General features: G+C 36.6%; 1 protein-coding gene across 8 annotated transcripts in view; it reads right to left on the reverse strand.

Annotated features, from left to right (window-relative positions):
* The window catches only part of ROBO1 (roundabout guidance receptor 1), a 684057-nt gene that overhangs the window by 112441 nt on the left and 545474 nt on the right, over nt 1-26142 (reverse strand). The gene's annotated exons all lie outside the window — the stretch shown is intronic.

Genomic DNA, 26142 nt, shown 5'->3' on the forward strand with positions numbered 1-26142 from the left:
CAGTAACTCAGAAGTTTATTGTCAAGGGTTGGCCACTGGCCATAAAATTTGGACCCATTCCTGAATTTAGGGCAAAAATCAATGAACTAAATAAACTTCCCAGTTCTTTGATGGCATTACAAATCACTAAACATTTGCCCAGCCTTAGCCAAACTCCTATTTCCATTTTGGCTTGTGTCTTTTTAAAGGAAAAATATTAAAAACCATTCCTGATCTCTGGTAGTTGTCACTTAGCCTAAACCAGGACCACATCCTTTATTTAGAAGTCAATTTTACCACCTTTTCATGCAAAGAAACTTTTTTATTGCAGCTTCATTACTAGAATTTGTTCTTTCTCATCGTTTGGCCAAGCCCAACTCTAGTTTCCTCCAGTCATCCACTATGGATTTTATCAATAGCTGTGGGATTATTTTTCTTTCTGGGAAAGTACAGACATCACATCCTGTGCTCAACAGACCACTACACAGGGACAAGGTTTAACAGCATAATGGCATTTCTAAGCCTTGCCAAGTAAGTGGCATTAGGTTTAATCTAAAAATAAATAACTCAAATGATAACAAACATAACATTCTAGTCCTCTCCACTGCTGTTCCTCCATCCACACTGAACAAAGGATAGGGTAATGGAAAAGCACACTACCCCCAGAGGACTCTCAGGATTTTTACACAGCTGTATGTCACTCTTGCTACCCGCAACAATCTTGTGTCCATAGTAAATAATACCACGAAGCTGCAGCAAAATATATATATATATCCACCAAGCCATGGACCCCAGATACATGGACATTCACTAGTAAACAGGAGTTTATTTGTTAATGCTGCTTCAAGGGGAGGTGAGATTTATGTCAGCTGTTAAGGAATGTGGTTGCTCTTACAGATTGGCAGGTACAGTGCTACCACTAAGCCATCCCCCTCTGTAAGGTCTTTCACACTGGTAAGACCTTTTAAAGTGGTCTGAGGGCAAATAGGTCACCTGCTTTGGGACAGAGGTATATACACCTTCCTCATGCCTGCTTTTATTAGAATGCAATACACAACTGGGAAAGTTCCACATTGATACAAAAGCGTATGCAGGAATCAGAAATAATAAATAAAGAATATGTTGCCACTATTCTAGATAAAGGACATAAATTCCAGAAATAACAAAGAATATATGTGTGTCAAAAATACTTAAATATAGTACAGATCTCACCAAACATTTGAATTTACTAAACCCCTTTCACCCTGAAGCACTCACATTTCTAATATTTCAGTTGAATTACTGAAATTTCTGGATGCCCTGAAAACAGGATATACTGATGCTCTTAAAGAATATAGTCAAGGATAAAATGTCTCTATCACATTAACAATACAAACTAATAGAACAGAATTATAAGACTTAAAGAAGATATTACAGAATAATTTAGATTGGAAGGGGCCCCTGGAAGTCATCAAGTCTACAACAATAAGATGCTTTTGCATGACCATGTTCTCTTGTACAGATTAGGTCTCTCCAACAGACATAGTGTACAGAGTTTATTAAAAAAAAAACAACCCAAAAACCAACACAACAAAGAAAATGTACCTATTTCTTACTGTATAAAAGCCTGAAAAAACATGCTGAACCTTAGATCAAAGTATTTATCTTCCTTAAAGCCAAGACTCATACATATTTTCCTTCTATGAAGTTGGGAAAAACTGAAAATATTTTCGGTTCATATTTTTAAAAAATATCAATCTTTTAAACTCCCTTCTGCCTTGAACAAAACTTTATTATGTTCAATCCGCATTCTCTTACATCTTGCTTACTGTATTCCCTTATATATCTATGCACCAAAATTGCACTTCAAATTCATTTTTGGTTATGGAAGTGTTAAAACACTACTCACATACACTGAAAATGTTACATATCCTTGTTCTGCTTACATTGAGTTTGGTGTTAATGGCCAAAGACAATTTCTTGTGTTCCCAAGAAACCCTCAAGCCATCCAGACACATGGATCACTGTAAATCATGCACTGCAAATGGACAGCTGGACACTGCTTCTATTGAAAGTCCAACAATTTTTTCTATTTAATACCTTAGAGACGTAATCTGGCTTGGAGCCACTGATCGTATTATTTAATTTTTTCTTCCTACTTCTTCAAATTAAAGAACATTAAAGAAGACACAGAAAGTGCCCTAAGTTACTAACCCCTCCCTCCCAGAGATCCAGTTCCCAGTGCCAACAACACATGAAAGTGCACAAGAGTTGATTTGCTGTGCAACAGTTCTATTGCAACACAAAAAAAGGGGTGTTTTGACCATAAGTAAGAAGCATGTTATTACTGCTGAAGATTGTATCACTTGGATAAATTTAAGAGACATATAAAAATAAGCAGCCTGAAGTTTTAAAAAATTAAATCAAGTGATCTTAATAACGCATAAGTGCTTTTCAAGTCTGAAAGAACTCATAAATTTGAGAGAAAGGACTATAAGATAGCACCTCAGATGGCTTTAGCACCTTTGAAGCAACAAAGAAGTCCAGTACTTACATAATAAAACCAAATTACTTCTGTAATTTCTACACTTCTTAGTCTTATAATAGCTTGACAAGCACAGTACCTTGCCTGCAAACCAAGACCTTTCCTAAATTAACCAGTCTTTAATAGAATGCCTAGGAGGACATCAAAGGTCCAGGCCACAGATACTTCAAAACAAGTATTTTTTTCCCCATTTACTATGAATTATTTTGGCACTAACATCACATAATGAAATGCTAACAAAATATAATCCATTAGAGATTACTCCACAGATAGTCATCGTAATTATTTTTGCAGCTGTAAAGTAGATACATGCTCTGTTTTGTTTGCCTCAGGCCCTGGCAATCTTGAATGAAGTTATAAATCTAAAATTTTCAGCCCTTACTGAAAAAACCTGAACTTTTTCTTTCCTGTTCTTCATAGTCAAGGCTTACTGTAAATTGAGAAAACATTTCCTTTTTAAGTTATATTAGACGTATACTTTGCAATCCACGACAGCAAATGCTTTTTGTCACCTAAAGGTAAAATTTCACCTCTTTCTACATATATGCAGCTGGAATGAAAAAAAAAAAGATATTAAGAAAACATTTGATTTTATTTCATTTTTAAAAAGAATCTTCAAAGATATAACATTCTCCTCCCCATTTTTTGCCAGACCTTGGTTAAGGTCTTCTTTCATTTTATCTGATATTTTCTGAAATTAAGGTTGATTGCAACCATCATGACAGCACAGCTGGGACAAGTCCATGATCTTGCTGTGTGAAGATGCTCAACTATTCAGGTTCCAAAGCAACCTTTGTAGCTCCACTTAAAAGTCAACTGCTCACACAACTACTTCATATCATGTACTCTTCAATCCACTAAAGATTTATACTTTCCCCAGAGAATCTTTCTCAGGGAAGAAGGGAGCTGGCAACCACTTGAGAATAAATTTTTATTGATAATAAACATGAATTTCTATTCACAACCAGGGATGGCACCAAAACAGTGCTTTGCAAAATGCAGCACCCAATGGTTTTTTCTTAAATTCTTTGTTGCCTATTATGAAAAAGAGTAGGGGACACTACAAGGTGAAATGGGAGGAAAATAAGCAGGATATTTTTGCCTATATAAACTATAGATAATTCAGAAAGATTACTGCTGCATTTTATCTTTAAATAACTGATTTGAAAGGGATATATAAAAGTCAAGATAAAATAAGCCAACCAGAAAGTTCTAGTCAATACTTGAAAAGAATGAATTTGTAAGGATCACACTAATTACCATCAGACATTGTGGATATCATGCCTTAACAGGTATAATTTAAGATCTGGAAATCAGAAAATTTCCTGAAAATTTTGATTACAGGTCTGTTCCAGTCCAGACACTTCATGCCAGATCAGTTCAAAGCAATGCACCAAAATATATCTGAGATCCCTAATCAAGCAAGATCTTACAGCCACAGCTACCCAGTGAACAGAGGAAGAGAAAAACGATTCTTGTGCTACAAGTTTCTGAATCAGAACAAGGCAATTATAATCCATTTTAATTCTTATAAAAAGGCATCACTCAGACTTGCTTTTCATTAACTCTCTTGCAACCATCCCACAAAAAACAAACTATTTTCCAAGTCTGCTTCTTAGAGAGAGACTGGTGAGCCAAAGTATGGCACAATTATTTAAGAGAAGACATCCCAACAAGCTCCACTCTTTCAGCATGAATATAATTTGAATCTTCCTTTGAATGTGCCTCAAAACTAGTGGAAAAAGAAAGTGAAATAAACAGAAGAAATGATGACCTCATTTCTTTGAAGAACAACTAGATCTCAGCTAATGAACAAGTTCCCAACAGCGAACAAAAGCCTCCTGACACCAAACAAGCTAAATACAAACCTGAGTGGCCCACTGCCCTGCCTTTTGGGTAATTTTGTTAAAAGCTGTAATAGATTTTAAATATTTTTTAATATCCATCAGTTCTACTATTTTCATTCCTTCAAATATATAAAAAAGTATTTCTGTCTTTCCTTTTTCCTCCCCAACAAAAGAGCAGTATTTACAAACTAAGTTTCCTCCTAATACTTTGTTTGACTAATAAAGTATGATAAAAAAACAACAAAAATGAGAGCTTGCTTTGAAAGCCTGTAACATAAGGAAAATAAAAATAGGATTCAGGAGGTTATATAAATCTTCTAATCCCATGAAGCTGTAATCAAAGAGAAACTAATTATTGCTTAGTCAGGACTGAGCTGTTATTCAAAAGCAAAACTCTTCCTGTAATTTAGGATCAGCAGTGATCCCTTTTCCCCATTACCTACTGAACTTGTAATTCAAATTTACTGAGACACGCCAGACATTTTTGGCATTCAAATATAAGATGGTTGTCAGTTGGAACAGTGCTTCAAACCAGGTGCTTAATTTTAATTACAACTAGTTTAAGCATCAGCCAGAATTATAATACCTTGTTTAAAGACTTTGCTGGCATGAAATTTATACAGATATTAGGATATAATTTTTAATACATGCATGCCACTAACGAGAAAGTGTTAGAGCACCTAATTAAGCAAAAAAGAAACAAACAAAGGTATGCATTATCAAATTTAAGTCAACCCATGTGTTACCATATTATATTTTAGACCTCATTAAACTGTTACCTGGTTTGACCAAAAAAATTGATCATTTACAAATGAGAAGTATTATTTCTGCAGAGACCTCCCTAAAAGTCTCCATGCAGCCATAAAAAGTTAAAGAAAAACTTATTCCCTGAAAAAAAACGCTTTCTTTTCCTTTCTGAAGGTGTTAAAACCAGGTCAACATTGGTGTTAACTAAAATAAATAGCCATTAAAAAGGAACAGAAGGAGTAGAGCTATAAATAGTCAGAAATTACTGTTGTGATCATCTAACAAGACCACTCCTGTAATGCAGGCAATAATTCCATGCAGTCACTGAGTCCAGCAGTGCCGTATGGAATGCTTCAAAAGATGTCTACACTTCCACCAGGCTCCAAGAGGCTGGAAGTCACAGCCAGCATGCCTAGGGCTGCTCACTTCCATCATTTCCAGTTCTCTGATGTTTCCTACCTTGCAGCACTGCCCCTTGCTCAGTTGGACTGAAAGCCTACTGCAGGCACGCAGATGTCAATCAGTTCAGTATCCACATCTCTAATATTCTCTCAGCCTTCCCTGAGCCTCAGAAACCACATGAGCACTGAGCACTGCTCTGACAGTCTGAGAATTCACAGCAAACAGCTTCCACGCAGAGGAGGCTGCTCCCTGCAAAGAGGCTGATTCTAAAGCAACGACCACCACTTGAAACCAGCACAGCAGAGATCTATTTGTAATAATCTGTGGCTATATATTTATGACCATACATTCAACATCATCTATTCACATGGTGCTGTCCTGCTCTGCTTTAAACTCTGCCCATTAGGAAACCTTACCACCTCAAAGTCTGCAGAAACAAAAGCACTTTAAAATCAAATGGCTTTTTGCTTAGTAGTCACATGTATTTGTATGAGGTAGTCCAGACCTTTACCCCGATTCTACGTAATTGAGATCACAACATTATACATATTTCTATTTCAAGATCTCCTTTAGTGAGAGGAAACTGCCATTAAAACCCCTCAGTAAAACAACTGTGTGTTTTCTACTTTATTAACACTGAGATAAACTAATTTAGTTTAAACACCTGGTTCATAAATACTTCCTCTATGATGTCACTATGGAAGAAACAGAAAGGTTAATTAAATTATTTCAAAGAAATGATTTCAAAATTCCTTTCTTGTAGACATTAAATCATTTTAAGAGCTGCCTTTTATTATTATGCTTATTCTCATATTGCCAATGATTTATTTTTAAATTTTAAATGACACCATGCTTTAGATTTTGGTAGACATTGTAAGAGGCATATAGAAATTTCAAAAATAATTTAAATTTTGAAAAGTTAAGAGTACTGAAGAATAGCATTTAACTTGAATGAATGAAAAAAAAAATCACTTAAAGAATTAATTAAATACTGAATGGTATATACAGAATGCTTTAGTTCAGAAAACTTGCTACGACCCAGCAGACTAATACAGAATTTCCAGGAACAAGAAATTGCCTCTCATCAAACACGCAGATCTGCTAAAGATTTTACTGAATCTTGTACCACATTCTGCTGTAAGAACGTTAACAGATTAAAGGTGTCAGAAAGCAGCATTAAGTTCATGTTACCAGCCAATGTAATTTAGTACAACATTATTAGTACCACCTGGCTGATGACACCAGCAGAGAGCACCGACAGCCAAAGCTACAAAGAAAGACTGCTTTGTTTTAGCACTGACAAACAGAACCAACAGAGTTAAATAAAAGTGACAGATGGAGAAAACAGCAGCAGTGAAATTAGACCATACTTCTAAAATGTTAACAAAATGTACTGTCTCCACTACTGTAACCTTTAAGTTGTTTTAAAACGGATTCTCTCTAAAAAAAATCATGGCTTTGATTGATTGCGTTTTCTCTGCCCATCCAAAAAGGACCTGGGGGTGCTGCTGACACAGCTGAACATGAGCGAGGTTGTGCTCAGGTGGCCAAGAAGGCCAGTGGCACCTGGCCCGAATAAGGAATAGTGACCAGCAGGAACAAAGGAATAGCTGTCCCCCTGTACATGGCAATAATGAGGCCAAACCTTGAATCCTATGTCAAATCTTGTGCTCCTCACTGCAAGAAGGACATTGAGGTGTAGGAGTGTGTCCAGAGAAGAGCAACAAAGCTGGGGAAGGGTCTGGAGCACAAGGCTGATGAGAAGCAGCTGAGGGAGCTGGGAATGTTTATCCTGGAGAAAAGGAAGCTCAGGATCACTCTCTACAACTATCTGAAAGGAGGTTTCAGTAAGTTGGGGGTTGGGTTCTGCTCCCAGGTAACAAAAAAGGACAGGACAAGTGGAAATGGATTCAAGTTGCACCAGGAGAGGTTTAGGTTGGGCATTAGGAAAAAGATTCTTCACTGAAAGGGTGTTCAGACATTGGAATATGCTGCTCTGGGCAGTGGTGGAATCCCCATGCCTGGAAGGATCTAAAAGACATGCACATGTGGCACTTGGGACATGGTTTAGTGGTGAACTTGTCAGAGCTAACAGCTGGATTCAATGAGCTTAAAGGTCTTTTCTAAACCAAACCATTTGATGATTCAATACAGCATCATCAAATTAGGATCTTTGCATTTATTGAAGGTTAATAATTACCATCTCTGGAAAAGTGTCATTCCCTAAGACACTCAGCAATACATGTCAGCAAATAAAAGACCACCCTGCTTCTAATCCATTGCAATAGGAGGAAATCTAGGACTGCTGCACCAACTGGATCACATATTTAAAAGGTGCTGATGGCAAATATATGTCATAAGATTGAATCAAGCAATATGTTACATTGCAAAAGCAATTAAATATTTAGACATTTGGCAATAAAATTATGACTGCATAGAAGACTTTAAAATAAATATATCTATTGTCATTTGTTACTGTAATTAAGAAACTCCCAATTGTTAATAGAAAGAAAGGCATGCTTAAGAAGCAGGATCAAAAAAAAAAAAAAGACTTCTGTAAAAACCATTGGCTGAAAGTTACTGAAAACCATTACAAAAAAATATGGAAACCACTCAGAGTGTCTGAATTTATTTCACTCATTTAAGATTTGGGGTTTAAGTACTGCCTGGAATCTTACTGGGCAACATAGCTGTCAGCCTATAACAGTATCTCCATGTGTGGAAAGGAAATTGTAAATGGATTAGATGATGAATTGAGAATCAATTAAATGACCAAATCTGGTAAGTCATATAAAGAGTAATTTTAACTCCTGTGAGGAAGGGTAACTGACAGGCCTCAGAGAGCGTGCTGCAGCACTGGGAAACCTAATTAAATCCTGAAGGATCTGTGATGCCTCAGGCACGCAGCTCAGAGTATCCCTTAGGTTGATTGAAAATTGAAAATAGATAAGGAGAAGGGACCTAATTATTAATTTGAGTGACTGTGTAGGAAGAGCAATCCCTCTCAATGTCTTCCACATATTGTGCTCCAGGACAAGGCATCTACTAACTGTAACTAAGAATTTACCTCCTAGAAGAATAGATTAATTTCTACAGACCGCGGCGATTATTTCCTTTCATTTGTCGTAAATATTAAATATTTTCAGGTATTTTCTGGTAGTACTAGTAGCAGTAGTTTTACATTTTACATTTTGTTTTGAGGTTATTTGAATCATGCTAGATTACAGACTATTTTCAGCATAACTAACACAGCAACTTTCCAAATTTACAGACACAAACCAAGGGGCTTTAGACACAGCTCAGCCAAGAAGTGCCCTTCAGACATTACAAACTAATTTTTATATGGCAAAGAAGGGTGTGCATCTTTATATCCAGGGATTTGTCCACATTCTGTACAGGAAGATTTTTCTCTCCACGCTCCAAACAAAGATTCTGATATTTAGTTTGCAAGGAGCTCCTGGTTGCACTGGCCTTCCTTCAGATCAGATTATAATGGAGAAAAAGAACCAGATTAAGATGCTGCATATCTTGGCCATCCAAATTACATAATAAAGAAATATCTGAAAAGAAGAGATAGAAGGACCAAAGAAAGAAAAAGGTGAGAAGACACTTCACCAGAACTCCAGTGTTTTTCTTAACTACTCACCAAGCTTATTTAATGAACAGAAGTGAGTTCTTTGTCAAGGAAGAATATGAAAACCAACACAGATGCCTCTGTCATCTAATTCAGAATAAAGGAATACATGTAGCAAGGACAGAAACAAACATTTAGCCAGTTTTCAATGGAAGGTTAAAGCTAGAATTTAACTAGAATGAAGTTAGATTGCAATCGAGTTAAAAGGTGTTTCTCTCAAATAGCAAGCTATGCTGGCTTCTGTTGTGAAAAAACTTACACTCTTCCCACAGTTCCCAAGACGGAAGCCCCCTCAGTAGGCAAAAGCTGAAGGAACCTCATTTATTGTAACCTGTGCTGTTAAAAGATGGGAAACAACTGCTCCAGAGTCTTGCCAATGAAGCTGGCATCACCTTTCCTGTAGTACAGGAAAGACTTAAATGCTGACCATACTTGTATGTTTGCTTATAATCATCTTTTCGCTCTGAAGGAGTCAAAAACTTTTAGGACGAGAAATGTGCAAAGAAATAAAGATTTCCATGCCCTTGATAAGAATTTTTCTGCAGTAGTTCTAAATCTGTATATGCCCTATGTGAATGTTCTGCTAAAGGTGCTGCGTACACACAACAATTTTAGCCCCATCCTTCTGCTTAGCATGCAAATTCTAGGGTGTTATAACTGTACCACTACCATCAACATTTTTTTGAAAGGACCCTATTTCCATGAAAAAAATCCCCATTATGCTCTTAAAGTGGTTGAAAAAAAATGACATTTTAATATCAGAGAATATACAGTATCATTATCACACTCAAACAGCTAAGCTGCTTCTTTAATATTCTGGAAAATTATATTCCCCCATTACACATGAGGTCAAGCCTGAAACATCAGTCAGAGGGGTCAAGATGCAGGCACTTCATAGGGCTGAGTGGCTCATTCTAAATAACAGCAGAGCTAAGAACAGCATTTGCTGGCACCACGCACTACAGCAAGGCCACACAGCTGAGAAATGTTGCTGAACTATTACACACACTTTTATTCTGTTCTATTGTTCCCTTATTGTATACAGTTTTATTGTCTTGGCAGAATCTCCAGACCACAGAGCTCCACTGTCTTTGTTCAGCTCTGCAGACTGCTATACAGCAGGACATAGCTCAGTTAGACAGTGGATGTTTCACCAATTACACCCTGCATTCCCCAGTGTGTGACTCTATCATCCTTGTGGTAATGCTATCTTGCTTTTCACTTCCTAAAACATCCAAGATGTAAGTTGACAAGTGATTGCCATGGTAGACATGGATAAACCATTTCAAAATTACATTTATGCCAAGTATCATATACTTTCCAAATTACTTTTGCTGGTTTTAGAAAACAATGCAGGGAATCACCTCAGGGGAAAATGGCAGACAGCCTTACACAGAGGTCATAGAGAAATATAGTCCTCATCTAATTCAATTAACTGCTTTCAGTTAGATCCCAAATGGAACAGGCAAACATTTGTTCTATTTCAGACATATTCTAAGAAATGAATCATTCTGCTTTCCCACTATACAAAGGCAAAATATCATACACTCCATTATTTTATTGTTCAGAATTTGAAAAATCTCAAGACAGGCGTCTTTATGATTTACAGTGACATTTTATAATTTAGGAAATCATCTGAAGACTTCCAATAATAAAATTCTATGAAGAGCATTACAAAAAGTAGCAAAGTTAATAGCTAAAACAATGAAAAATGGTTTTGAAAGCAAACAGACACACCAAATTCACCAAGCTGGAACTCTGAATTGCAGCTCTTGGAGATTTATACACTATCATAAATGGCAAAAGACAGTAAAGTCATACAGAAAAGTACTTCTGCATTTGGACTCTCATGCTGGCTTCAGTCCCTATGAGATATTTGAAGGCAAAGTGCCAGCTGATCAATATGTTAGTATTTAATGTGCAGTAAGTGCTACTGAGGAAAAATCAGAGAAACACTGCCTGTTAGCAGAGTCTGCTGTACTGCTGGCAGGAAGGAGTGCACGGAGTTGGGGCTCCCCCCATGTGGTAAGACAGCAGCCAGAAGTCTGAATCAGAATTAACAAAAGGAAACCGAGGGCGATGCTCAGCGCGAACACAAATGCGCTTAAAGCCAGGCAGATTTAATTAGGGAAGATTTTAATTTTGATTAAATGCTTCCTTTTCTATCGAGTCCCATTCATTGTTTTCTACCCTGTTTTTTCATTAATACTTTAATACACAGGGAACATTGAGTTGCATAACTTCAGTGTTGCAGCTAAAGATAGCATCTTTAATAACAGCTACCAAAGGGGTGCTGGCATCCACCAGTGTCCAACTTTGGGATGCTCTGAGGCACAGTGGGCTGGCTGTGGCACACAGGACAACACATCAGCACTCTCCAGCAAAGCAAAAGGAAAATTAAACACTGAAAGTGAGCTTAGAATGTATGAAATGGGAATTTATAAATGCATTGAAAGCAAAGCAAACCAACACAATGGAAACAGCTGTCAAAGGCAAAAAGTGTCAAGGTGGTGAGTTTCTTTCACAGCCTGGGAGAAACTGCAGTATAATGCAACTCCTCAAAAACTTCCCAGAAAACTACAGCAGTAACATGAAATTTTAGTAATTTGACAAATTATCTTTCCTCTTACTTTTTGTGTTTCTACCTACTAATGATGAAGCTTAAGTCTGGACAAAACTCAATGGACCACACTTTTTCTTGATTCCATATGAACATGGATCCCCTTAGCAGAAGTACCTGCAAACCTGAACTGTGGAGTGAATGGTACACTCCACAATGGCCAACCAACTCTGTTAATTCAATTCCTACCTGTGCTGAGCAGCCCCTCCAGGTTCATTTCCTAGATTTTCATTCAGAATTGTTATAGAGAGAAAAAGAAAATGTGGTACTGCGCAAGACCAGGATCCTTTCATTTCTCCATGAATTCTGAATCAATTTTCAAGTCAGTTCAGTGACCTGGCTCTTTTCTGTGTTTAGGCACAAAAAGTAAGCTTGAAAATATGATGAGACTTGGTCTGGACTATCAGTAGATGCCACAATATGAATGTCGTATCTTTCCAGGATGGTTTTTAAAAAAGTAAATTCATTGCTATTAATTTTGGCAAACAGGATACTTAGAAGCCACTGAACTTGCAAGATAAAACTGCAAGTATATTCTAATAGTTCACTCAGAAACAACTGATTTAAGGGGGGAAGAATAGAGGCCAGTGGGTGATGGATGAAACTAGACCAGAAGATGAACACCAGGTTCCAACAGACCCAGCTGGAGTCTTCCTGAAACCTGGACAGTGTGGACATTTCTTTTCATGAAAAGTGTTTCTCCCTATAAATATATCTCCTTTGGGTTGCACTACTTTGAAACTCCTTTCTGCACACAGGGCAAACATACAGTAGAACTAACAATACCTGATATCATAAAAATTCCTCAACAATATCCACTGTAACAATCTCAGAAATGTCAGGTAAGTTTTAAGTTCACATTACAGTGTATTTATTGCTTAGACTTTGGGTGATGATTACAAAATTATGGGCAGCAAGAGGACTAAACAGGCAATGTAAGCCTTATCTTGTCAGGAAAGAAGAAAACACAAACCAGCAAATAAGAACCTTCAAAGTCACTGTGTTCAGTTATATATGAGAATCCAAACCAAAAAGAGATACTGTCTTTGCTGAAAAAAGTGCTTCGCTGCTGTTTGTGTGCTAGAATGCAATTCATTGACACCTTTCAGCAGATTACAAATCATTACTCAAAAGCTTTCCTGAACTTTCAGACTGAGACAATACAGTTTGTTCAGGCAAGAAATGCTTTTAAATACTAGACACTCCTAGTGTTTATACAAACTGTAAGGTGCATGTAAGTCCTTGGTCTTTGATACAATTTTTTGTTGGCTTTACAACAATGAGATACTTGTCTCAGAACTGAAATACTTAAAGTATTATGTAGTAACAAACCCACAGTATTTGTAGACTACTGCTACCTGTTAAAACCTATTGTATATTTTGGATTTTTTGAGGGAAAGAAGAGTATCTGTTGTGTTCTTACTAAAGCCACATAAATAGTATTATATAACCACAAATCCACTGAATTGATGGACCTGGTCTAAAATGGGAACACTTAAGACTGTAACAGTAAGCAGGGGAAATAAAGGGAGTTAAAAAGAGTTTATAAAAGTTACACTGGCTATCAGAAGTAAGAAGTGCCACTAGGATTTATTCCCATTATTGTGTCAAACTTCTCTTATCACTATATCTGTACACTTCATGCCTGGGTAGCCTTTGCTATTCTAACATGTAAAACTGTATGACAGACAAAACTATCTAATCTTTTAGAGGAAAACAATTGAAAGAGGAAAGGGGTAGCTCTATACATATTCATCTAAAAAAAAACCCCAAAAAAACCAGTAACAAATACCTCACTAAACTCTGCCAAGGTTCATGGAAACAATTGGGATTTGTATATACATCATTTGGATATGGGCCATTATCAAACTATCTAGAGAGTTAATCAACAGAGGACACTCTCAACAAAACAAGACTGATGCTACATAATCAGAAACACCAGAGCTGTAAACAATGGGAATGCACATTATTCCCAAACAGTATAAATAATTTAAGACTTCCAGAACTGAAATTAATCTACATACCATTTGAAGCACACAGAACCACCAATTCAGACAGAATAATGAAAGGTAAGGGAAAAACAGATGGATAATTAAAAAGATACTTCTCAAGTGGGAATAGTCTTAGCCTTGCACTGCTGGTAACAAGAAATAAATATCAAGAAAATCCTATTACATGCATGTATATTTTATATGATTATTTTTTTTTTCCAGAAGGGACTGTTGGGTTTTTCTTTTCCTACACTCTGATTGGACAGTGAACCTGCTGTATCCATCAACATCTATCTGATTAACTCTTCATCTCTTTGAAGCATCATTGTTTTATAGGGCACTGTTTGCAGAGAGATGGAAACAATCTCATTTACCCATATTTGAGATGAGCATTCTTCCTTTAAGCCCCCACTGGCCTAGAAGTCAGCACCCTTTCATCCCCAGATGAAGTCTCCACAGCACACTTCAAAGGAAAAAGATACTTATAGTGTCTTAACTTTTCCTTTGAAACTGAATCTGTGGATCCAATATCATCTAGCAAGGCTAATTGCATAGTATGCAAGGGAATTACTATTATTTCAATATAACCCACCATAGAGAAACGATGAAAGCTAAGGCACTGTTGTAACAGGCTTTACATAAAGACAGCACCACAAACACACTATGAAAGGCACAAGTACAACTGGAAAATGTCACAAATTATCTGTATAACCTGAAAAAATACATTCAAATATCAGCCAGCTTAGCCTGCAAAGAAAGCCTTAGGTGGAGAGAAGATATCATGGGAAAAAACCAAAAGAAAAAGAGAGGATATGTGATTTCATGGTTAGATGTTCCCATAGTTCTTTCACCTTATTAACTTGCTGTACTCCATGTCCTAATCTCCTTACCCCCTGTGAGTTTTACATTTTCCTATGACACAGATCTAAATTAATTCAAAAGCTGATTTAAGATAAAGTAGAAAAGCATGAAAATCCAACAGAGGAACTAATATGAACATTTCATCATTTAGGAAAAAAAAAACAAAAAACATTTCTCATGCAGGAAACAACAGTGTTTAAAAAGAGTGGCATGTGCACAAGTAGAAGTGTGACCTAAACATTTTGGAAAACTCTTACTGCATTAAATGACTTCTACTGTAACAGTGCAAAAGAAAGGTAACTTATTTAGAGACAACTATAATTTATAAATTAAAAGAAGAGCAACCTTCTCTGCCTCATCATGAAAGTTCGCATATTCCATGAGTTCCATTAATACAAAAATAAAACAAATATTGAAATCTAAGTTAGAAAAGTGCTTAAACATGTCACAGTGTTTCTAGAGCAATCTTAAGTTTAGATATGCTTAAGTTTTCTTCAGTCAGAAGGAGATCAGTCAGTTCTCCCTCTAAATGCCAAAAGCAGAGAAAAGGTCTTGAATTTGCTAAAAGTGCATGAACAGTGTTCAGGTAAAAACCCAAACCAAGTCAAAAGCTCGCCAAAAACAAAACACAACAAGAAAAAAACCCTGAAAAACCTTAAGCAACACTAACAATCATATTTTTTATGGAATGGGAGCTGCCTTTTTTATTACTTCCTTACTGAAGAGTGGAGGGGTGCAACTAAAGGACCGACATTCAGCACTGCTTTGTGTTACCTCTGATTTTGCACCAGGGACCACCTGAGTCAGAATGAAGCTGTTGAGCCCAAATTCGCCACAGCCTAAAATGCAATAAGAGGATCCAGCCCCACATGAGGCACCAGGGATTGAAAACAGCTTTGTCCATTTATGAAAAACAGCATAAGGTATTTATTTTTGTTGTTACATCTACCATATGAGGTTGGAAAACAGTACATGAATACTTTTTACACACACACACATATATGTATTCCCACACTGTCCACACACTCTATCAAAACATCTTTTGTTTCTCACATTCCCAAATACATGTGGAGCACTAACGTGTGAATGTGTTATCACTAAATATAATACATCCAAAATTTATACATGTTTACTTTAGGCCACATGATCAATCAATAACAATCAGTAGTGTTTTTAAAGGCAGCCAAATTCTTCAGCAATTAGCTGGATGTTACTTGGTTACTTCAATTATTTTTCCATGTGAGTCTATTAGTAGCACCTACACTCAGCAAGAACTGAAACAATCATCCACTATTTTTAAAGACATTTGATGTCAGATATAAAAGTTTTGGAGGAAACAGCTAGGAAAAAGAGCACAGAAAATAAGGTTACTTTTAATTATACACAGAAATTAATATCTAGCACAGAATAACACATTATTGATGTGGTAATTAAAATATTGTATTCTGAAAGATAAATATATTAGCAAGCCAGAAGGACCTGGCCTTATTTTATTATACTTTAATAGAGAGGAAATAGAGTTAAACAGATGGCACTCAGTATTTCTCAATGAATTCAGCATCTGTGAGTACATGTTGCATAAATGCCAATTAAAATGTGTCCGAGTAAATTTAATTCCCTTGCTGATAGAATGTAAGCCAACCTAGCTGGCTAAAGATCAAGGTTAACTTTAATCATCTGCTCAACTTGTAGCAAGTTGCTCTCAAATTGTACAGAAATTCCCAGTGAAATAATAAAACAGCGTTCCTATTGATTTGTATTCATTTACATTCATAATTCTCTTCTCAAAGTGTTGGGCCAAAGCACAAAGGGGAAAAAAACATATAGTACTGTGTGAATTGTTTGACAAATCTAAACTGAAGAAATATTACTTTGATTTAAAAAGCTTCTGCAGAAACGTTCAGCAGAACTTCTCCTTTGGGTAATTTTATGAAGTAATTATTTTAGAAGTGACCTGATAATTTTTATGAGTCACACAAGACACTTTTTAATTTCCTCTACTCTATTGCTGAAAAACTACCTCTATCTTATATTAGGTTGTCATCTAAATTTTTCATAGAATACAAAGTGAATTTTGATTATTATATGATCAAATACAAATAAAAAAAGACTATATTGAAAAACTAAAGCAATACTGTTATGCAACCCTATAGCAGTTCTAATTTAATTTGGCATTTTACTCTATTGTAATAAGGCAGACAAGTACAGAAAAAAACACCTCTGGTAAAAAACAACTCCACCAAACACCATTGAAAGGCAAAATTCTGAAAACTTTGAGATTTTGTGCCATATTTCAAGAATCACAAAGTGCAGTCTGGTGAGTTTGTACCCAAGAAAACTGAACATCCACCCTCATGATAACAGAGAAGGCATTTCTGTGATGTGCTGAGCCATCCTTAAAAATTTGGTATCATTGGTATATAAACTGGGGCAAATGTACACCAAGTAAAGCTTGGATCTTTTGCAAAGCTAATCAATTAAGTCCCTTTATACATAATCCATGTGTGCAGTCTTTTCCCATACCAATTATTTTATGCTGGCAGCGTTTTGTTGAGGGAAAAGCCAGTCAGAAACTATAAAACATACAGCCCAACAGCAAATGAAATTAAATGCCAGAAGTGCAAATTACTATCTAGGAAATGAAATCTGAACTATTCATGCATGTATACATACTAGCAATAAATTAAATTATGGCAGTCAGGGAAAAGACCTAAATGTCATTAGAAAGAGTGCAATGGAAACAGTGGTGCCACAATCAGAAAATATAAAATAAAAGCTTTCCTTGAAAGTGGAAAACAAAAGGTTTACTGCTGTTCTCTACAGTAGCAGAAATAAAATTACTCAGCAAGACCTCAATGCATTGTTAGATTATAGAAATCATACTGGATTTTGAACAGTTCACTAATTCAGCAAAATCCACTTATTGGGCAGTTCTGCAAGACTGGCTGGGGAAGACATCATTGTGTCTTTTATAGGAGGTCAATGCTCCACAGAATGCACACAAGAAGCCTCATTTTCAGATTTATTAATCAGTGAACTATTGAAGCTGTGGCTAAGGAGCACCTGGGAAAATCAAGTCCCTAAGCACAAAAAAATGGTACTGGAGAAGAAAGAAAATAAAAATAAAAACACCCAACATAAAGCCAGGGTCAACAACAGACATGCTTCCTAAATTCAATTATGAATTGGGTAATGTCAGCAGAATTTTCAAATAAGAATTTAAATAAGTAGGGTTGCTACACTACTCTTGACTGCCTTGTCACTCGTAGTCCTTTATTGCAATAGAGACCACAGAAAGAACAGTAAAATACTAAAATCTTAAGGTAGTCAGAGGTTCTGTAGTACAACATGACTGACTATATAATGCACTGGGGAAAGACTCATAGGGTCAGAAAATAAGAAAACTTCTCATTCAAAGTAACACTATTAGGTAAGATAATTTCTGAGCAGAGCCAGCATTCAGCACAGAGAAGGCTGATGGAAAAACAGATGGACAGAGCAACCTGAGGGTGAGCAAACAAAAAATGGTGTTCCCTTCAAGCCTTTCCTGGTCCCTACCTTCACCTTTTGAGAGAAGCATTTTTGCTTGACTTACCTGAAAAGAAGATTTGTGGGGAAGAGCAAATTCCAAGGGACAAATGAACATCCCCCAGACATCAGATTTGTTTTAATCCCCTGCAGGAATGCATCAGCAGAGATGCAGAAGAGGCCTGTGTGCAGTGTTCTTCTTTTGTACTTCTCTGGCTGTGCAGTGACTGCTCCTGATTGAAGCTGTGCTCGATTTCTGCACCTGGCTAAGTTTCCAGCTCTTTTCAGAGGCTTCATATCCCTGCACCGAAAAGTTTCATCAAAGTCAGGATGGGTCCATTCCCCCAGTCAGCTGATAACAGCTGAATGTCACATACATCTCAGCGAAGTGCAAGACTTGTTGAGAGTGGATTCTGAGCATTTGATGGCAGAAGAATCTCAAGATTCACAAACAAGATTCTGACATTTTTCACAAAGCTCTTGGAAAACAAAAGGCACAGCACCTAACAAGATGGATCAGGCCCTACTAAGCAATAATCCTCACAATGATTGTAACGATGCTTGGATTAGATTCTTCACTCCAGCTTGCAATGTGCAAAATAATACAATTCAACAATTGCTGTAATTCTTTGCAGATGCACAAAGAATAAGCACTTAAAGATTCAACTGAGCAGCTTCCTTTGTTTTCTACTGTAAATATTGCTCTATTTATTCAGAAGAGGTGACCTTCTAGTAACCTTGTACAGTGGCTAGAAATGAATGGAAATTTGACCTCACTTTAAGACCTCCATAAAAAGAATTATACTTACAATGATTTTGCATCTTTATGTCAGCATGTCAGATAAATATTTTATTTAGTTGCTAACTGGATAATGCATTTTCAAAACAACCCACAGTGCAGAATGCATTTTTTAAATATATTGCTAAATGAAGCACAAATTCAACTAATTTTAAATATTTAAATATATTTGACATTTAAGAAATATTGGGCATATTTTCCTTAGCTCAAATGCATTACGCATTTAAAAAGTTCTAGCTGTCATTAGGAAGCAGTACCTATGAATAATACATCTTTTTCTGATGTCTTTTTATGTACACAAAAACATCAATTTGTACCTAGCTTAAAAGAAATCTAAATTACAGGTAAGCCATCTAATGTGTCCCTTACTACCTTTTGGCAAGATTAGTCTAATCAGAGTTTTTCCACTAAATTACCCAGATCAACAGAAACCTTGCACAATTATATCCTGCTCTCTAAAATAGCACATGATCTTCCCTCATGTGGGTAATTGCCAGGGTGGAAAATTGCAGTGAGGATGATGGTACAGATGTTCTTTTTCAGTTGACCAAACAAAATGAAAGAAAACAAGGAATTCCTCTTTCATAATGAATTCTATTTAAAGTCCACTGGCTTATGCACATTTGCACACACATAAACAAATGTAACAGGAATTTTCAACAGATTTTTCTAAGGGAAGATTGCATTTTTCCATTGATGGTAAAGGAAAAGATTAGATTCAAGGAAGAGAAAGCATTAAGAAAGCATCAACATGTGAGAAACAAATGTTCAATGTTTGCAACCTGTAAGAACACACACTAGGATACTCCTTAAGTTAAAGCTCTTGAAGGGGATCTCAAAGCAGGATAGTTGCACTGGAGCCAAGATTTTTCACTTGTGTGCATGGACAAAAGACAAGCAGTCTTAGCACTGAGAGAATAAAAAAAGAGTTGCCTGTGCCCGTTTTTACTGCTGCAGTTACTGATGCCCATGGCTGAAACCAGCAATTGCACTTTAGGGGGAAGAAGGGAGGTCACTGTGAGTGATGTCCCCTCTACTCACCAGAGACTGCTGCAGAGCCACGCTCACAGAGGGGACAGCACAGGAAATCTGCTTCCCAGATCTCAGCTCCCCTTGCCCTCTTCCTGCCTTGCTCTTCTCTCCACACAGCTACTCCTTGCTCTGTATGCCTTTGGGAGCTGTTCTCCATTGGATGCTTGTTCAGTGAGATTTTACCAAATTGTGGGCTTTTTTTTTCTTTTTCTACCCCCTTACCATTAACTATTTTAAATTATACCCAACACCCATCATTAAACAACACTGCTGTTAGAGTTGAGGATTTTTAACATTTAGGTGATTTCCAGAACTGCCCTGCTTATTCTCAAATATAAAGCAAGCAAATAAACAAGGCCTAGCAATTACTGTGCACTGGCTTATATCAGCACCAGTCTTCAATTATGGCAATAGAGTGATGCAGATTGTTCTATAGTACAGGGACACCCAACAACAAAAACAGAAAACATGGAACCAGGCAATGGTGGTGGAGAGCTTAGAAGAACACCTGTTTGAAGCCAGAACTCCACAGAATTCTTTCATGTAAGCAGTGTTATTTTGCATTATTATATGCACTGTTATGTATACATATCCTGTATAATCTCTAACCAGGAACAGGGATGGAGCTGTTCTTCCTATCAACCTCAAGAATGTGTTTTATTTATCCTCAGTTAGAATAAAGTAATTGAAAACATCTGACACGTGTTTTAATATCAACAAATAAATAATAACTGAGAATTCCAGATGGAAAGTGTAAATACACTCTTTTCGAGCACTTCCTAGTGTTACCTGTCAGGGGGAGAGTCAGTTCCCATTTGTCTCCTCTATAGAGCACATAGCCAAAATTACAAGCTGGACTCACCCTCGCTTTGCAGTTCAGCTTTATGGGAAACTGAGAAAAAAATACAGCATCTTTTAGGCTACATTTGTCACTAAACCAGTCTGTCAAGGATCCATCACACAGGGTAGGTTCTTGAGATGCTGACCATCTCAAAGAAGCAAGAGACAAAGAGCCAGAAACCCCATTTCATTTCTATGTAAAAGCCTAACACCCACAGACTTAGTTGGTGATTACAGGATCTATCATCCTCTTTCAAGAATTCTGTGCAAGAGAAAGGAAGGGAGAAGAACAATGGTAGAGAGCAACTTACTCACTGCCTCATAATGAAAGAAAGTAATTTGGATTATCTCTCCCTCTTAGCCAATCTAAACCCCAGTCTGTGGTGCAGGATTCTAGCCATTTGTGTCTGGTTTAGTTAAGCACTGAACAACAGATTTCTCTTTGCCTCACCCTGGCTTGAATCACTGAGTAACTTCAACAAATATATGTTTAAATTTCAGAACTGTCATAATAACAATAATAATACTTAAACTGCCTTCCATACAACACTGAGGAGGAAACAATATTAGCACTGACACCCACAATATATATGCTGGTAGCACACACAAGTTACCACTCGCACCCAAAAGGTCAGCAATTAAGTTTATTTCTCCTTGTGATTCATGGAGAAACTTTTAATGCTGTCTTTCTGAACAATGTCTCAAACACTAAGCATTTGGTTTTTGTAAGCAATAAAATTGGCAGCTCCATCCTATGCTTATTTGTGAGTTGTGCTCTCCACAAAAAGTCAGGCATCCAACCAGAGTAATTTAGTTTGCAGCAGATTTAGGCTTCAAGCTGCTTTAAGTATTTGGTGTTGAAAATCATCTTGTTTTACAGTGATACTGTCAAAATTCTTTCCCTTACCAAACATGTCAGCATTTAATTTACTAAGTAGTACTTGTAGCTTACAATAAAACTATCACATTTTTGATGCCATGTTCACAGGAACAGCTGGATGTGCACACTACAGAATTTACGATGCTCCATGACTCAAAGATGGATTGAAATTTTGGTTCTTCCAAGAAAAGTGAGGTTTAATCAAGAAGTATGTAATTATCTGTACAAAAATGAGAATACTAGGACTCAGGTTAATTTACTGATGTTTCATGGTTTTGTCTAAAAGATTGTAAAAAATCAGCAGTGTTAGAAAGGGATTATTGCCCAGGTCTGAAATCTGTGACACCACATAACCCAGCACCTGGAGTGACAAAGCCACTCATCAGCATTTACAAATCTGGGAACAGAGTCATGCTGATTGAATGTACTGTGTAAACCTGCCTTTGCTTTCTCTAGTCCCAGCTTCCTGGCTGAAAAAAACCACATGGCTTCCCACACAGCCAAAGGTCACAAAACATTAGAAACATGAAGGCTGTATGAAAACCTCAATTAGATGTAGAGCGTGACCTAGATCTCGAGGTAAATACTGAAATGTAGATAAATACTGAGAGGATTTAGATCACTGAGTCCTTCAGAAACTACAATGGATTTATGTTAATGAAAATCCTTCCATCCTCTTCATACTACCACAAGTCTATTCACATATGGTAAGAAATTTAACTTAGTCCTAGCTTTCTGTTCTTAGTATGCTATATTTGCCACAGACAGACACACCTTCCTTGATCAGATTACCAATATGTTAACCTGACAAAATATTAACAAGACACTTCCACTATATTTTCATGCCCACATTAAATTCTGACATAAAAGTCTGCAAACTAACCATCAAATAGATTTAAATCATACTGAAATTGTACAACTGAGATTTTTCTATGGTCTGTTTATAATATGTAAAGCATTTATTCTGATATGGATCTGATAATTTCCATTCACCTGTTCCAATGGGAGCATGAGGTTAATAAAAGATGCAGATTTAAATAAGAAGTACCATAATTGGAACCTCATCGTTACATTTGCTCTCGTACTGTCTAGTCCTGCAGAGAAAATGTCTGTCAGATTCCTGGGGCAAAATATATAAGGACTTCACATCACTGACTTTATTGAATAATGAGGCTGCTGCCATACCTAGGTGTAGGCAATCATTTTATGTGTGTTCAACTTGAATTTACATTATTTAACAAGCTCTTTGAAGCCCTGTTGACATTAGGTACACTCTAATTATTGTTGGGATTTTGAGTTTTAAGTAATAATGTTAACTTGAATTCAAGTCAAATTGTTAAAGTTCAGTAACAACTACAAGAAATTACAGGAAGAAAGAGGACTACAGTTCAAAATATTCACAGAGATGTACTACACACAAGCAATACACTCTTCTATAGGTTTATATGTCTTCAAACTGCCTAAATATTAATAATTTTCAGTAACACGACAAAGATTTTAAATTGTCTTGGAACCTGCATCTACTATTCAATTCCAACTAAGAGCGGAAGAAATCAATTGATTGCCTCCCAATCCCTTTCTCACGGACAAAATCCCCAAAAGAAGAATCAATAGTCCCACATGCTTAAAAAATCACATATTTATATGTACATATACAAACAAACATGCACATCCTCACTACTTGTTTGTCAGCAGTCCTAAAAAATCTGAAAGTCCTGGTACCTCTCAAGATCCTGACAGTGGCTGTGTGTCCTTCTGATTTCAGATGAGGTTGTAACAACTACTCAAGAACCAACACAAGCATCTGATTATGAGCAAACCTGCTTGCAAGCATATTGTGGGAATTTTTTTTTCTTGGTTTGGTGTTGGTTTTATAACAGTAATTTTAAAAGCCTTATTCACAGACCATCTCCCATGTAATTTACCTGAGAGCATTTTTCAGGTAAATCATGGCTGTTCCTGTGGCTGCAATTCTGTAACACTGCTGCAAACTGACTGCAAGACATTGAAATGTAGGATTTTTATTTAAAGAAATGTATGGAGAAGAAAAGAAGAATGCTAAAGTAATGCCAATCACTAAACTTATGCCAATAAAGTAAATTCAAAATTGAAGATGAAGATGATATGTAATTCCTTGTTTATTGCATTGAATAATTATCTACAATTTTATATTTGGGTACACTCATAGATGGTACCAAATTTAAAAGCATTGTATAATACCACTGCCACAAAAAAGACAATTGTTCTTTTACAACTGTTGGTTTGTTTCCTTTGGTGGAACAGGTTAGTCTGTTATGATTTTGAAGTGGTTAAAAACTGTTTCTTTAAACAAACTTGTAGCTCAAGGACAAATGCATTCTTATTTGTAGTGAGTGCAATGTGTTTTTAACAAAACAATAAACTTTCATGCTGAAGTGCCTTACCACCACTACCAGATGATTCCTATATTGCATGAATTAGGTAATTTTACTTATTCTAGTACATATTCTTATTTAAAAGATTGGATTTTAAAAAACTCCAGCTCTGGTCTACATATAGTTTTGCATCAGACAGCTATAATTGAGTGATCAGATAATTTTCTGAACTAAAATTAAGCTTACACCTAGACAAAAATGAGTAACTCTTGGGTTTGTAACAGCAGAATCTCCACAGAAAGAGAGCCAAATCAGTAATTTATAAAACTCAACTTCATTTCAGCGACACTAAAATTACAGAAGGATTTATGAATAGTTTCTTTCCTTGATACCCACAGATTACTGTTATCTGGGTAAGGCTGAAGACTTAAAAAGTATTTCACCTAAACTAATAAAGCTATTTACTGAATCTGAGCTAAGTGCTGAAGTTTACTTCTAATGAGCGTTGACTGATCTTGGCTAAGAAAGTGAATTAGAATACACATAGCTGAGCCAGACAAGTCATCACTAGTCAGTAAGTCCCCTGGGACAGAATGAAGAAAAATTGGTTCTCAGCTTATTTTTTTTTCTGAGGGATCACCACAAATGCTCATGTTGATAGTAGCACTATCTTGACATCCTTTCAGAGCTGTTCTTAGCACTGGCAATATCTTGCCCTGCTGAGAATTTTTTTTACAAGTTAAAAAATGAAGCCATTTTAACAGTTCATTTTGTTTTTTATCTATCCAAACACTTATAACACACTCATCACCCCCATGTTTGCAAGGCTGATATTTGAGTGTTGTCACACAAAGGATTAGTGTGCAAATCCCTCAGGGCTTGGAGTGCTCCATGTCAAACTGGTTTCCAGTGCAGCAGCTCTGGGGTGGCAAAAGGCTCTGCTCCAAGGGATGCTGGATTGGTGGTCTGAGGATCCAGCTGGTTTGACTCAGCTTCTCCTGACACCCTGAACAACTCAAGTCACCTCTCTCTGCCTCCATCTCCAAACAGAACAGAAGCAGCAATTTCTCTCAAAACCGATGTCTAGAAAGCCTGAATAAAAACTGCCTCCATGGGAATTCTCAGTAAAAACAAACTAAATATCACCAAAAGGTTCAAGGTGCTACTATACCTATTTGTTTCTACCAAAAAGCCATGCTGTAAAGATTTTATCAATGTCACCAGCACTGTAACTCTCATGACATGAAAAGAGGAAAAATAGTCTGAACTAAACAAAGTACCATGCAGTTGAAAGTTTTGCTGCCTTCACTCACTCAAAGTTTACAAAGCTCACAAAGAGCTTTAAGAGGGACAATGCTCAGAAGTCGCAACTCGATTTACAGTTTCATGAGTGCTTATATTTGCACTGCTTTAATTTGGTTTTGGTAAATTTTACAGCCACTCTCACCCCACAATTTTCTTCATAGTTTAGTTGCCTTTAAAATAAAAACAATTCATGTAATGTGTTATAGAGAAGTGCTGCTAGAGCCACATAAATCAGGCCTTCTGTAAAACTTCTTAGGTGCGAAATCAGAATGAAAACAAGACAAACTCTTCCAAAACAATACTTAAAGGTTCAATCTTAAATTTCAGTTTTGTAAGCTGCAAGCTCCAATGACATTTGGCTAAAAAACAAAATAAAAAATAAGTAAAAAACCCCAAGAATTAAAGGTTCAGTCTTATATTTCAGTTGTGTAAGTTGCAAACAAAATAAAAACAAAAAAAAACCCAAAAACCTAAAAAAACCCACCATTAAATCCATAGCAAAAAACCCCATAAACCCTCAAATCCATACCCTCTATTTGGCAATTGCAGGTATTAGAGGCAGATGATTTGGAATACAACACTGCTGGGACCACATTATTCAACTGACCATATCACCAACCACACAGGAAGCTGGAACTCCTCAAAGGCTATTTTAGGGACATCAAAAATATTGGCAGCCTTATATTATGATGACAATAACAGTAATAAAAACTGTATCTCCCTTAAAGTAGAAGTGCATCTGCTAAGCCTCTCTGTGCAAAGGACACAGCTCCTTTGCTCCCTGAAGATTTTCAGCTGA

Source organism: Lonchura striata, chromosome 2, assembly GCF_046129695.1.
Source record: "Lonchura striata isolate bLonStr1 chromosome 2, bLonStr1.mat, whole genome shotgun sequence".
Classification (NCBI taxonomy): domain Eukaryota; kingdom Metazoa; phylum Chordata; class Aves; order Passeriformes; family Estrildidae; genus Lonchura; species Lonchura striata.